Consider the following 13,155-nt stretch of genomic DNA (forward strand, 5'->3'; position numbering starts at 1 on the left):
CAACACAGAAAAATAAAAACAAACGTTATTAAAGCCTTTCTAAATTATTCTCAAACAATATTGATAATTTTGATATAACAAAATAATTGTCTTGATTGACAATATAGTTATAACGTATGAAATACGGGTTTGAATATCGTTACAAAAGAATTATCTGTGTTCGAGTAGTAAAGGTCCTTGACTTCAAACTTGTTGTCATTACCGTTCAAATAACGGGACTTTGGATTGTTTTATGTATTGAAGCTATCCAGCTAGTTTTCTAAGATGATGCTTGTTCCTGGAAAAAATGGACCGGGAACACATGAGGCTTTCCTCCATCAGTAAAGCTGTTTGACCTTAAAGAGTTGTTATTTATTGTTATGTAAGTTCATATTGTATCAACAGTACCTACACATTGGCAGAATTATTATTTCTCAATATCTTTCATACCCTTTATTCAATACCTAATTATAAATTAATATCATAAACTGTTAAACAGGCTAAACGATAAAACTGATATTTTTAGAAATTGTCATTATCATGACTATTATTTTCATTCAGGAGATATGTTTTAAAAATCTGATTATTTAATATTTGCTGTCATGCCGATTTAAAATAGGTCTGGATCATGAATTGAAGATAAAACCATCAACGTATAGAAACATTCAGAAGAGGAAGAACTGAAATTATCATAAGTAAAAAAAAACATTTAATACATATAACATCTAAATTATAACTTATGAAATAATTTATAAAATGAATCTACTTTCATAATACATAGCATAAATAAAGCTGTTCTATTTAAACCTTTCTGAAAAATAAAATGCTTCTGGCCGTGTTGTATACTTATAAACATGCTCTTTTCTCAAATGTAAAGCAATATTTAGTTTATTTTACTTTGATTATATATGTACTTTAACTATTCTATTAAAGTGGTTTTATGATTCATACTGACGTTTTCCTAATTTAAAATAACGATGAACGCTTCGATGAATAAGAAAAAAACTTTATTGATATATTGTGTTCAAGTCTTGTCAAGCGCTACTTACAATTTTACACAAATAATATGACAATATGATATTAACTCTTCCCATGTCAACAAACGTCTTTAAACATATGTATAGCCATAAAATTTTTCATATTGCAACTAATGTTCTTTCATATACAGGAAAGCATTAAAACATTTTAACCAAAATGTTAACATCGTAAATATATGCTCCAACAATGCGCACTATAAATTGTTTCATTAAGTATTTAAATAAAAATGTTGATGGTGTTTTGAATAGAAACTAAACAATTTAGCAATGTTTTAGAACTGAATTTTGATTAATATTACATTTTGTTTTGTATTAATAACAATTATTTCAACAATAATGTTTATATTATGAAGGGTTTTGTAATGAGATTACAGCAACAGAAGCACAAGGATGTATTGAAAGCCCAATTCCATTTATAATGATAATGCACGAAAAAGATTTAAAAGCGCTATTTTAGTATCAAATACATCAAACTAAACTTCTCAATTGGTAACTCCGCGATTTGTTATCTGTATTTCGTATAAAGAAACCATTGCATTTATCATGCTTCCGCGTGTGCTCTTGCGATGTCATTTGAGAGTTATGTTTTTAAAGGCTCTCCTCCCTCTGAGTAACGAATATTAAAAATGCATCGACGTTGCGTGTTTTAGTTCCGTAAAACATACAGTCACTTAATTAAATGTTTTAAAAACAATGTTTAGTCTGTTGCTGTATTTTTTCAATAGACGTTATCACACATAGTTTATTATGAGCTATAATTAACATAATCAGTTGCTGATGGTGATATATGTTGATTTGTAGCTATCTGACTGTATAGTCTCTCGTCACATGATTTCAAATCCTCGTAAGTAACAGGGAAGTCAGTCTCATATGTGTCGTCTGTACAAAAATGAATAGTCCTAATTAGAAATAATGCATCTTATTATAGCATTTGGTGAAATGGGGGGGGGGGGGCGTGGGGGACTTCTTTGTCCCGCTCCGTCCTATCTTAGGACCGTGTTGAAATATTAAGTATATGGATATTCTTTCTTAAAAGACATAGGTGTTCCGACTAGCAAAATACAATACCTTGTGGCCACATACAGCGTAATAAAATGATAAGGACACCAAAATGTATACTCAGATAAATTTACACTAATTATGTAAACGCTTTGCAGGTTGAAAACTATAGATAACTCAATAATTTGAGAATTTATTTCCACTCATAAATGCGTGCAACTAAAACATCTGCAAGCTTGAATTAAAAAATATTAAGATATTAACTAAAACAATGATATGCATCAAATAATAAAAAGATCATTTAAAAAAATTCGTATCAAGATATGAACAAACATGGTGTTTATGAAAAGAAAGTTAAGACAAATTACCGTTTAAACGATTTCCGCCAGGTGCTACCGCATTTGCATATCCGTGTTCATCTGATTGTTTAGTTTGTATACTCCTAAAATTATTGAAGGAAACGTGCATTCTTAACTACATTTCATTTAGTTATATTTAGGACTCAATTTTACCAGGTATGCGTTTCCTTAAATCTACTTTAATCAATATATATTACATTAGGTGTATGTATAAATGTATGAACTTTTCCCTATATCTTCTTTTCTGAGATTGTTTAAATACAAAATGTCAAAATATTAACCTCTTAATTATCGTAGTTTGTTATGAAATATATTATGTTACACACCTCCGCCTCCATACAATGAAGGTAATCAAAGCGGCAATTCCAACAACAATACCACCAGCTAGAAATGTCCCCATTGTAGATCCTATCAATGAACTTCGTGTATAATAGCCTTTTCGGTCCAGTATAATTGCTAGAATGAAAAATAAAATATTTCACTTTAGTGTGTCGTAAATTGTAACTTTATTTCTTGTTAATAAAAATGATTATCTTAAAACATAAAGAAATAACTAAGAAGAAAATAGTTGACATGCTAAAGTTGTCATACTTTTAAATGATATTACTTTCACATTGACAAAAAACAATGTTATTCTTCAAATAAAAAAAAAACAAATAAAAGTAGCCATTACTTCACAGATGCTTCAGTAAAAAAAACTTTTTGGGATAATTTTCAGGCCAAGACACTAACTGTTCTAGCATTTGGTAAGCCGGGCCACTAGATTTGAAATTTAGGTGGTCCTTCTGGAAGTCAGGTGGCAAATTATTTTTTATTTCATTTCTTTTGAATTAAAAAAAAATAACCTACATATTAAAACAAAATATGCTTAAAATAATTGACATTATTAACAACTGAAGAAAACAGACAGTTTAGATATATTTTTTATCTAATCAGAAATAAAGGGGAGCTAGGCAGTAGGTATTATTTTGTAAAGCTATTTAGTTTTTTATCTCATTTAATTATACTTAACAGGGCTAATATTTATGTATAATTTTATGTTGAAGTGACCTCCCTCAAGTTTGCGGAAAGTGAAACAATTTTTGTCCGCCTTATTTTCGTACCGTCACTCAAATATTCAGTCGTAATACATGATACGATTTATAATCATAATAACTAGGTTTTATTGATTTTATTATTTTTAACAAAACTATTAACTTATTAGCTTGTTTGTTGAAATGATTTGACATAAAGTGTTTTTTTAATCTTTAAGTAATTTTAACTGAGGAAAAAAAATGGATATCTTAGTGTTAAAATAAAGATAAGTAGCCAAGAGTTACAATACATATGTTTCCATTTTTTTTTGTTTGCTGCCATTAAACAAATACCTGAAATTTAAGTTTATCCAATATCCCGTACACAATCATAATTGAAGAAAATTCAGTACTTGCATCATTTGAATGAATATTTCACCTAAATTAATACAACAATTTTTCTACTATTTTAACTTGCATGAAAACGTTTATTATAGCGAGTTAATGGGAGACACGGGTAAAATTTGCGTTTTTTATTTTTGAATTTTACATTCATTATTCTGTAAATATCATCAAAAATAAATACACTAGACAGTCACAGTAATAATACCTTTCTGCTTATAAAGAAAAAAATGGTGGTTTCCTAACTTGACCAACTAGGGTCAGGTTAGAGCGTTTAGATTTTACAATAGTTGTCACAGTGAACACAATAGACATGTCACAATAGTGACTTAGACTTGTTTCAATCATACAGTTCCACAATATCTGTTATTGTAACTTCCATGGTATGTTCAAGTCAAATGACTTGTTTTAAAACTGTTGATTCTGTCGGTGTTTAAATTTCGTTCAACATAATTATAAAATATATTTACGCTTCAAACCCAAAATATATAAAATATGCAGAAATTCATGCTTGGAAGTTAAAAATTGTCATTTTAGCGTAATTTGAGTACATAAGATCATTTTAATACTGTTGTCATCGATTTGCCTAAGTATCCTTTTAAAATGAGATGACTGAAGAACATCTATGATAAGACTAATGGACCATATGCATGTACATCGGGAAAATGATTTTAAACATCAAGTTTATAACATGTTTCATTTTTTTTAATAAAATGCCATTCTCAAAAACATGCTTTGCACCAACCAGAACATTTATGTGGTTTGACGGACCCGTAGCATGTTAAATTAGACGGTCCATGCCAAAATCAGGTGGTCTCGGACTAACAGACCTGCGCTAACGTTGAGGCTTGACATTTTTCTGCATTGTTACCTTCAGCACAACTAGAACCTTTAAATCCATCTGCACAGCCATATAAACATTCCGTTGTTATTTGGTTGCAGGTTAAATTCAAACATTGATTACTACATCTGCTGTCACATCTTGACCCATGGAATCCATATTTGCATCCATACAAACAATATCCCATCTTTTCACCACAGACGCGCTTGCTTCCATTTGGTCGGCATGAAGTAGTACATTTTTGTTGCAAAATGGTCCGTAATAATTAATACTACAACCGTCAGAACAATGTCCCGATTTCCAGTCGCAGTTTTGATTGTTGCAAGTATCACTACATTGTTTCTCACAATATTCCCCATAATTGGTAATTGATTTACACCCATACAAACATTCCCCTGTATCTTGTGCACAAACATAATCATTCTCAGTTATCTTGCAATGAACGCTACATACCTGTGAGCAATCATATGAGAATGTGTCTTTTGTTCATTTTAAACATTTCCATCTGTTTGACTGCATTCTATACAGTTTATTTTGCAATCGATGTTGCACTTTTCCCCCCATTTTCCTAGAACGCATCCATTTTTACATGAACCTGCTGTATCGCATGTATTATCTTTACAGTTATTCGGACATCGTATTCACATGCTATAATTAATTCCAAATTGAACGACAGGGTAATAACCACTGTTACATTTTGTACATGTCTCAAAGCTGTCTAATCCATTTGTGCTACATACTTGGCAATGAGTGTCTATATCACTGCAATATTTGGAACAGTTAACACCATATGAGCCATCCTCACATGTGTCACAAAATTCCCCAATAAATCCCGGTTTACAATCGAGGCATTTACCGCCAATGAGTAAACAACTTCCATTACAACCATATGGACAGGTATTTCCACATAATTTACCATAAGACCCGCTTGTACATTTTGTACAATTGTTTTCCAATATGCAAGTAAAACAATTGTTAGAACAAGTTTCATCACAATAAGTTCCGAAAAACCCGGGTGAGCATATGTCACTACCTTTATTACATTTTCCACCGTAGCAACCAACCGGACATCTATACTGACAATTTGATCCATAATAAGCATCGTATTTACACCATGAACATTCTGTTTCTGATGTACACGTGCCACAGCTACTAGGACACGTGTTGTTACATTCATCACCATACGTTAAATCTACACAAGCATCACATTTACTTCCAATAAATAAAGACGATTTACAGGTACATTCACCAGATGATATCAAGCATGTGTTGTTGACACAACCTTTTCCACATTGCAAATTACATCTGTATGCATAATAACCAGGTTTACATTCTATGCATCCAAAACCATTTGCACAAGTTTTACAATTTTCTAGACACTTTGTACATTTATTACCATAGTAACCGTCGATACAACCATCAACACAATTCTTGTTGGAATCACAATTATGAACTCCTTTTCAACATGCACATTCTGCACTTGCCTGAGTCGATAATGCTAGAAAATTAATATAAAGTTAAGATCAACATATTTCAATATACTTTTAATTGATAACAATATTGTTTATAAAGCTATTCTACATTCAAAACCGTTGACACAGCCGATTTAGTTTTCTAGACACACCTCGGTGGATTGGCACCACAATATACATTCATAAATACAACATTACAAGAAATTGCTCAATTTTGCAACATATATACTCTACAGGTCTGTGTTGACAATTCTTGAACAAAAACAATTTGGTTTGGTTAAATAGTAAAATATTCTTAATTTTTGTTAACATTTTTTTTAAAAAAAAATGCATTAATAAAAATGAGCACTATATAAATATCATAGAAACAGGCAGTTAATACAATACATTAATTGATAATTTTTAAAGATATACAGTGGCTTACCAATCTGACACACAAACACTAACATAACTGAAACCAATCTTGCCATGATGTCAACTGTGATACCTTCAAATTAAGCAGCTTATATGTATCTATGCGGAATACATGTATATTTAGAATAAATGTTGTTTTGTTTTTAGTGAATATGCTATCTGTCATACTGAGAAGCGAAAATTGCAAACGTGCGAGTAGAGCGGTCTTTTCTCACTTTGCTTCGAAATAGTTTTTTTTATACTTGATACCTATGTTATACATCAGTAAAAGCGAGATTAATTTGTGGAAAAAAATGTCTAGTTTGATATAAGATAATTATAGAGCATATTTACACAAAACAAACACGTATTTTCATTTTAATTCGTTCCCTAATAAATAAAATCATAACGACTTTCTATTGTATTTTTCCCAAACGGACAAGAAATGGACGCACGTAAATGATTTAAAGCATACGCCTATGCTGCGAGAAATATGCTGCTGACTGATACTCTTTGAAGATATGAAATTTTGTACACGCATAAAAAGTAGGATAAAAGAACAGTAACAATTAGCAAAACAACAAATATTTTACATGGTACCGTATTAAAAAAGATCTTAATATCATACAAACAATTATATAGTGAGTTTTAACATTAATTTGACATATTTAATTAGTAATTCGAAGACAACTTTTTCGATTGTCTCAATGGTGTTACAGATTGCTTATCGTTTGAGGTATAATAAACATATTTTGAATTAACAAAAATAGTGAAAGCATTGAATGTGATTGGTTATTGTTACCATGACCTATTAACAAAATTGCAGGAAAACGTCTATCATGATTTCTCATTTTTACATAAGACTCTTAACCTGCAAATTAGAAACATAGTGCCCAATACAGCCATACAAAACTATTTTGATGAGATGTATCTAAAATGTGGAATAATAAGCAATCACAGACTACAGTGTATAACAAAATGTTGATCGTCCATAGTCAAAACAACCGCATATATTCTGATAAATTAATATGGACCTCAATCTTTTTTTACAGGAAATTAAGACAAACCATAAAAAATCATTGACTCTTTTAAAGTATATATGAAGTTATATATCTGCTGATATTAGTTTTAACATTTTTTAATTTTCTTTTTACCAGGGACAATTAAAACATCGCTATGACAGAAAAAAATATTTGAAAGTCTCGAGAACTTCAAACAGCGCATGCCCGGAATCATTTTGTTCCGGATAATCCTATTCTGTTTAAGTTCAAAAGTCATGTGTGTTAAACAGAATTTTATTCTCTTCAGAGAATATACTTGTACTATAAGAATAAGGGAACAGCATAATTTAACATTTTGTTGTTTTATATCCTTTAAGAAGTTACATACCTTGTGAAATAAATTTTTAATTCCGATAATTGGTATCAACATATATGAATTAAAAGTATGGAGTCGTTTAATTAAATTTAATTTAATTTACTTCCTTATCCACTCATGTGTTATGCTAGTCAATAAGATTAGTAAGGTAAATGTTAAGTTACAACGCGTTAAAATATCCTGGTGTATCATCTTTATTCCCAAAGTACTATAATACGCATATTTTATGCAGAATGTCGTGACATTTAAAACACTTAGTTTTCAACGTGAATGTTCAAAAACGGACCGTTCACATTTCTTTACTTTTCCTCCTGTATTTAAATGGCGTACATATATTTTATAAATAGGGTCACTTTGTTTGAACAATCTGCAAACCGTTTTACACACTAAAATAAATCATTAAAACATACTTGATAAAAATGAATATTTTATTTTATTACAGTCGTATGTTAGTTTGGGGGACATTCGCGCCTTTTATTTCATGGTTCGTGTTTCAAATATTATATTTTAACATTCAACGTTTTCTTTTTTGCAGCCTGGAACTTTAAGTTTTTTAAATTATTATTATTATTATTATTATTTAAAATAATTGATGTACAGTTGTTTGGAAATTGTAAAGATTGCGTTAAAATCGTTTAGATCAAAATGAAGACATTTCCACCGAAAAGCGTGTTTTAATGCGTGTATGTCGTGCCAGTTTACTTGTCAAAGTATTTGGTCATGAAATTATTGTATGAACATTGAAGTAGTTCTATTTCCCTATTATTTGTAAGACCGATAGTCATGTAATTGTAGTTGTAGATTTTTCTTCATAAAAACAAAGCCAAATATGATATTTATATTTTCCGATCGTTCAAGATCGTTCAGCACGACATTATTGTTGTGTTTGTGGTATTTTTTAGATAAAACTTTTCGGAATTTTTTAGTGGGTGGTTCCAATATTCCTACTTGAATAATGTTGAATCACCCTTAGTATATGTTGCCTGCTTTTAAACTTTGTCTTTTGACGTCTTATCTGTGATATGCAGGCTTCATAACCTCTGATCGACTTTCAAAATTTCATTTTATTTTTTTCCGCCCATTGTTTTCCCGTTTACGGCACACACATTTTTTACCTGGGGACTTTATGCCGCTTTTCATGGAATGCATTTATGTGTCACATTGAAGGTTCCATGATAACCGCCACATGAACACATCTGGCGGATGTTTCAAAATTCAAAATTGTACCAGTTCATGTTAAATGTTGAATTCTGCTTAAACCCCTGCTAGGGGGCGTGGACGGTAGTTTGTACTTGGCAATAACGTCCATGAACAAGCTCAATCAAACCGAACCTGCAACATTTTCCTTAGGGATTCTTATTTCCTCTTTTTTACTAAAAAACCTTTAATTTTTTTAATTGTTTTTGTCATCCGACATGTGATTAAACTGAAAATTGACAAGGACAAAACATTTGTGAAATAACTCACAGAGAGAAACATGTATGGGATCTGAGTGGGATCTGAATAACATCAAAATATCTGATGCCATATTGTTATAATAATAATAATAATAATAATAATAATAATAATAATAATAATAATAATAAAATTTCAAAGACATATATTCAATATAATTTAAATATTATACATCACGGATGCACTTTTTTATACGCTCGATATGTATTTGTATATTATTTGATTAAATATAAAGAAACGCTCCACTTTGAATGAAATACAACGAGGAAGTATGTGTTGTGCTTTTCAAAACTATTCAATGGAGCGGAAACCGAAGTTTACTACAGATACAATTACGAAGTTGGTAAAGGAAGATAACTTGGATATCGAGTTTTCATTATTATAGGTATTTGACTTTTACATTTTTTTATAGTGTCAATGTTTCGATTATAAATTTAACTTTAAAATTTTGAAGAAATTTTTGATAAAATATTTAAAATTTCGAATATTCCTTTTTGAATTTGCTCTTTATTAAACTTTTAGGCATTGCATTTAATTCAATGACGTGTTGGTCATGTATTCTTTAATGTGTTCGAAGTTTCATTGTGATATTTCATAAGTTATACAAGTATACAATTTTCTTAAAACTCTTAAAATGATGTTAGTCGCTGTAAATTGATATCAGTTTAAAAGAAAAGTAGTGCCCTATGTGCTAATTTGGTGATAAAACATAGGTATATAGCTTCTGTACCGAGTCGTTCTTTTGTTATTTCAATTTTTCTTTAAATTATTAAAGTGAATCGGGCTATTTAAATATGATACATTTATTACTTTTGAACTTTAAAATGTATCCCATATATTCATTTTCTGCTTCAGCGATGTTTCCAACACGTCGTGCTTTCATAAGTAACGATTTTTATGAATGATTAACACCGCTATAAAAAAATTACAGGTTGGGATCATTGATGCTGTTAAGAATTGAGTAACGCTCAAGTCGGTGCTAGGGGGCGTGAGGGATGTTGCACTTATTCATTATCCTTCATGTACAGACTCAATCTAACCGAGTCTGCAATTCTTATGTTATTTTGTTGTGATAAATGCTTCCGAGGGATCACTTTGTTTCCAGAGTTTTAAACTTCACAACAGCAGGTGTCAAGTGCTGTGTGGCAGCTGTAAAAAGTTGCACCGTACTTCACTTCAGTGTTGTTATATTTTTTTGGTCTTTCGGGATCATTGATGCCAGCACTATTAAGCGTTGAAAATTGAGTAACGCTCAAGCCGGTGCTTGGGGGGGCGTGAGGGATGTTGCACTGATTCATTATCCCTCATGTACAGACTGAATCAAACCGAGCCGAGTCTGCAATTCTTATGTAATTTTGTTGTGATTAATGCTTCTGAGGGATCACTTTGTTTCCAGATGTTTTTGCTACATGTATTTTTTGTGTGTTTAGATTGCATACAACATTATTTCTCTTAATAAGAATCATTAAAACTGGTATGCAGCTTGCAACATCTATGCATCTATTTACTTTGTATGTCCTCTTTTTGTATAGTCCCTTTTCAAGATTTCTAATATGAAACCTGTTTTTAACATATAAGGTAGATACGCTAATAAAATCATATAGAGATTGAATAATAAGAAAGGTTTACATTCGAAATAATTTGCTTTTTATCATAAAGCTGAAAGTTTTAAAGCATAATATAAAATAATATAAATAGCATAAAGAAGTTTACAATTACATCAAGCTGTATCATGTTTATTATTCATGAAATTTTGAGATAAACCATCAGGTCCCTGAATTTATGTACCCTTTACTACGTGTGCATCGACGACGAGGGCAGACAATAGAAATCCGTCTTCATGTTTTGAAAAGTAAATTTATGTGATGTATTGAACCACTTTTAAAGCTTGTTTATTTAAATAAAATAATACAAATATGAAAAAGAATAATATAAATATGATAATTATAGCATTTACATTGATACGTAGATAATTAAAAACTAAATATATTTATGAAGTTTAAGTCAGGTATTTTAGAAGATATAGGATATTTTAAAAAGTTTAGAGGTGCATTCACTTATATAATTGCACTTGAAACAGAGCAAAATCTGTGACAAAAAATGCTTTGTAGAATTTCGCTCTGCATGTACTGTTTTAGATATCAATTAATTCAGTTAGATTCATCCAGCAATTTTCAAAGTTTTTTAATGTATCATTTTGTAATGCAAAACGACATAATTTTTAATCTGTTTAAATATTTCCTTTTCTAATGTCTGGAGTATGATTCATAAATTTACTGGTATAAATGTAATATTTTGAAAAGAGGAAAATATATGATGTTTTCTTATCTTTAGCAAGAAAGAAAGATCTAAAATTGTCATATTTTACATTTGTTGCTATTTCATTTAGCCATTTGAATATGAGATTATTCCAAAATATTTAGTTTAAACATGTTTATTTCAATATTTTACATATATTACATTATATAATTGTTACATAAAATTGAAAGGGATTAGAACGAAAGAAAACTTATATAGTTCCACTTCCTCTCCAAAATATTTGTACCGTTTTGCAGTCCCAAAATAGATCCTCTATACTTTCAATATAAATAGTATTACAGCAACATTCACAGAGACTAGATTCGGTTAATTTACATTGTTTTCTGTTGATAATGTTCAAAATTCATTAATATTTTATCAAATTTTAATCGTTACAATTTGTACCAAATACAAAAATAATTGTAATATGTTTCAAATTTACCTATGTTTTCTTATGTAGAAGTTCACGATGTGCTTTATAACTTCACATTTTGTAAACTGAACGGAAGTCGTACATTTTCTTTTAGAGTACAAGCGTGACAACAATAATGGAGATATCAATTGCATTAATACTTATATTACTCTGTCAGTTTGGTAAGTCACGTTAGAATTACAATTATTTTAATGTAGAGAAAACTTATTAATAAACAAAGAATCAAGTATCTACAAGTAATAATAAATTGTATCTATTAGTACATACATACTTACTTATGAATATATTTCAAATGCAGGAAATTATAAATGTTTAGAAAATGAAAGCAAATATTTCTTTTCAAGTAAGATAGAACAACAATAGCCTTAAAATGTTATATATTTATATTACTAGTAGTTTATTTCGTAAAATGAATACCATCGTGATACAATATACATTGACGTTATTAACAATCTCTGTTTGTGCAAAGTTCACAATTGTGTGAATGAATGCATAATTCATGTCATGATAAAAGACACTTGACCCTCTCTATATATCTTAAGCTATTTTTGAACAATTAAAACATATTATTTTTTAGAATAAAATCATGAAAATTGATTTTCTTGAATTATCAAAGCTGCCGCAAATAGCGAGTGTATATATACAATTAAGTTATCGGAGTCCGTTGATGACCGGTTGAGTCAAGACTCCGTCGGAACCTGAAAGAACTCCGTCAGAATCCGTCGGAGTCGATACTTAAATATTTAATGTATCACGAGTTTCATGCTATTTTCAGGTTAATTGTTACCTATATAAAGGGAATGAAATTGGAAACCGGGTTTATTAGTTGGGGATTAATTTAGTTGAGTTTAGTTGTGTTAAGAGAAAATTACATATGAGGATTATTCAGGATATTGTCTGTAAAATAAAATAATTGGATTATAAAATAAAGAAAGTTAACAAGAAATTATTGTGTTTTACTTAAAATAAAATAAATTCCAGTGTGGCAAAGAAATAGAATTCTACAGTCCTAAAACTGAAAGTTATTAAATTTCGCCACATTGTTTGGTCCCGCGAACCGGATAACAGTCAGTGGATAACACATTCAGCGGATAATA

The sequence above is a fragment of the Ruditapes philippinarum genome, unplaced genomic scaffold (assembly GCF_026571515.1).
Source record: "Ruditapes philippinarum isolate M1 unplaced genomic scaffold, ASM2657151v2 ctg4764_1_1_1_1, whole genome shotgun sequence".
NCBI lineage: Eukaryota > Metazoa > Mollusca > Bivalvia > Venerida > Veneridae > Ruditapes > Ruditapes philippinarum.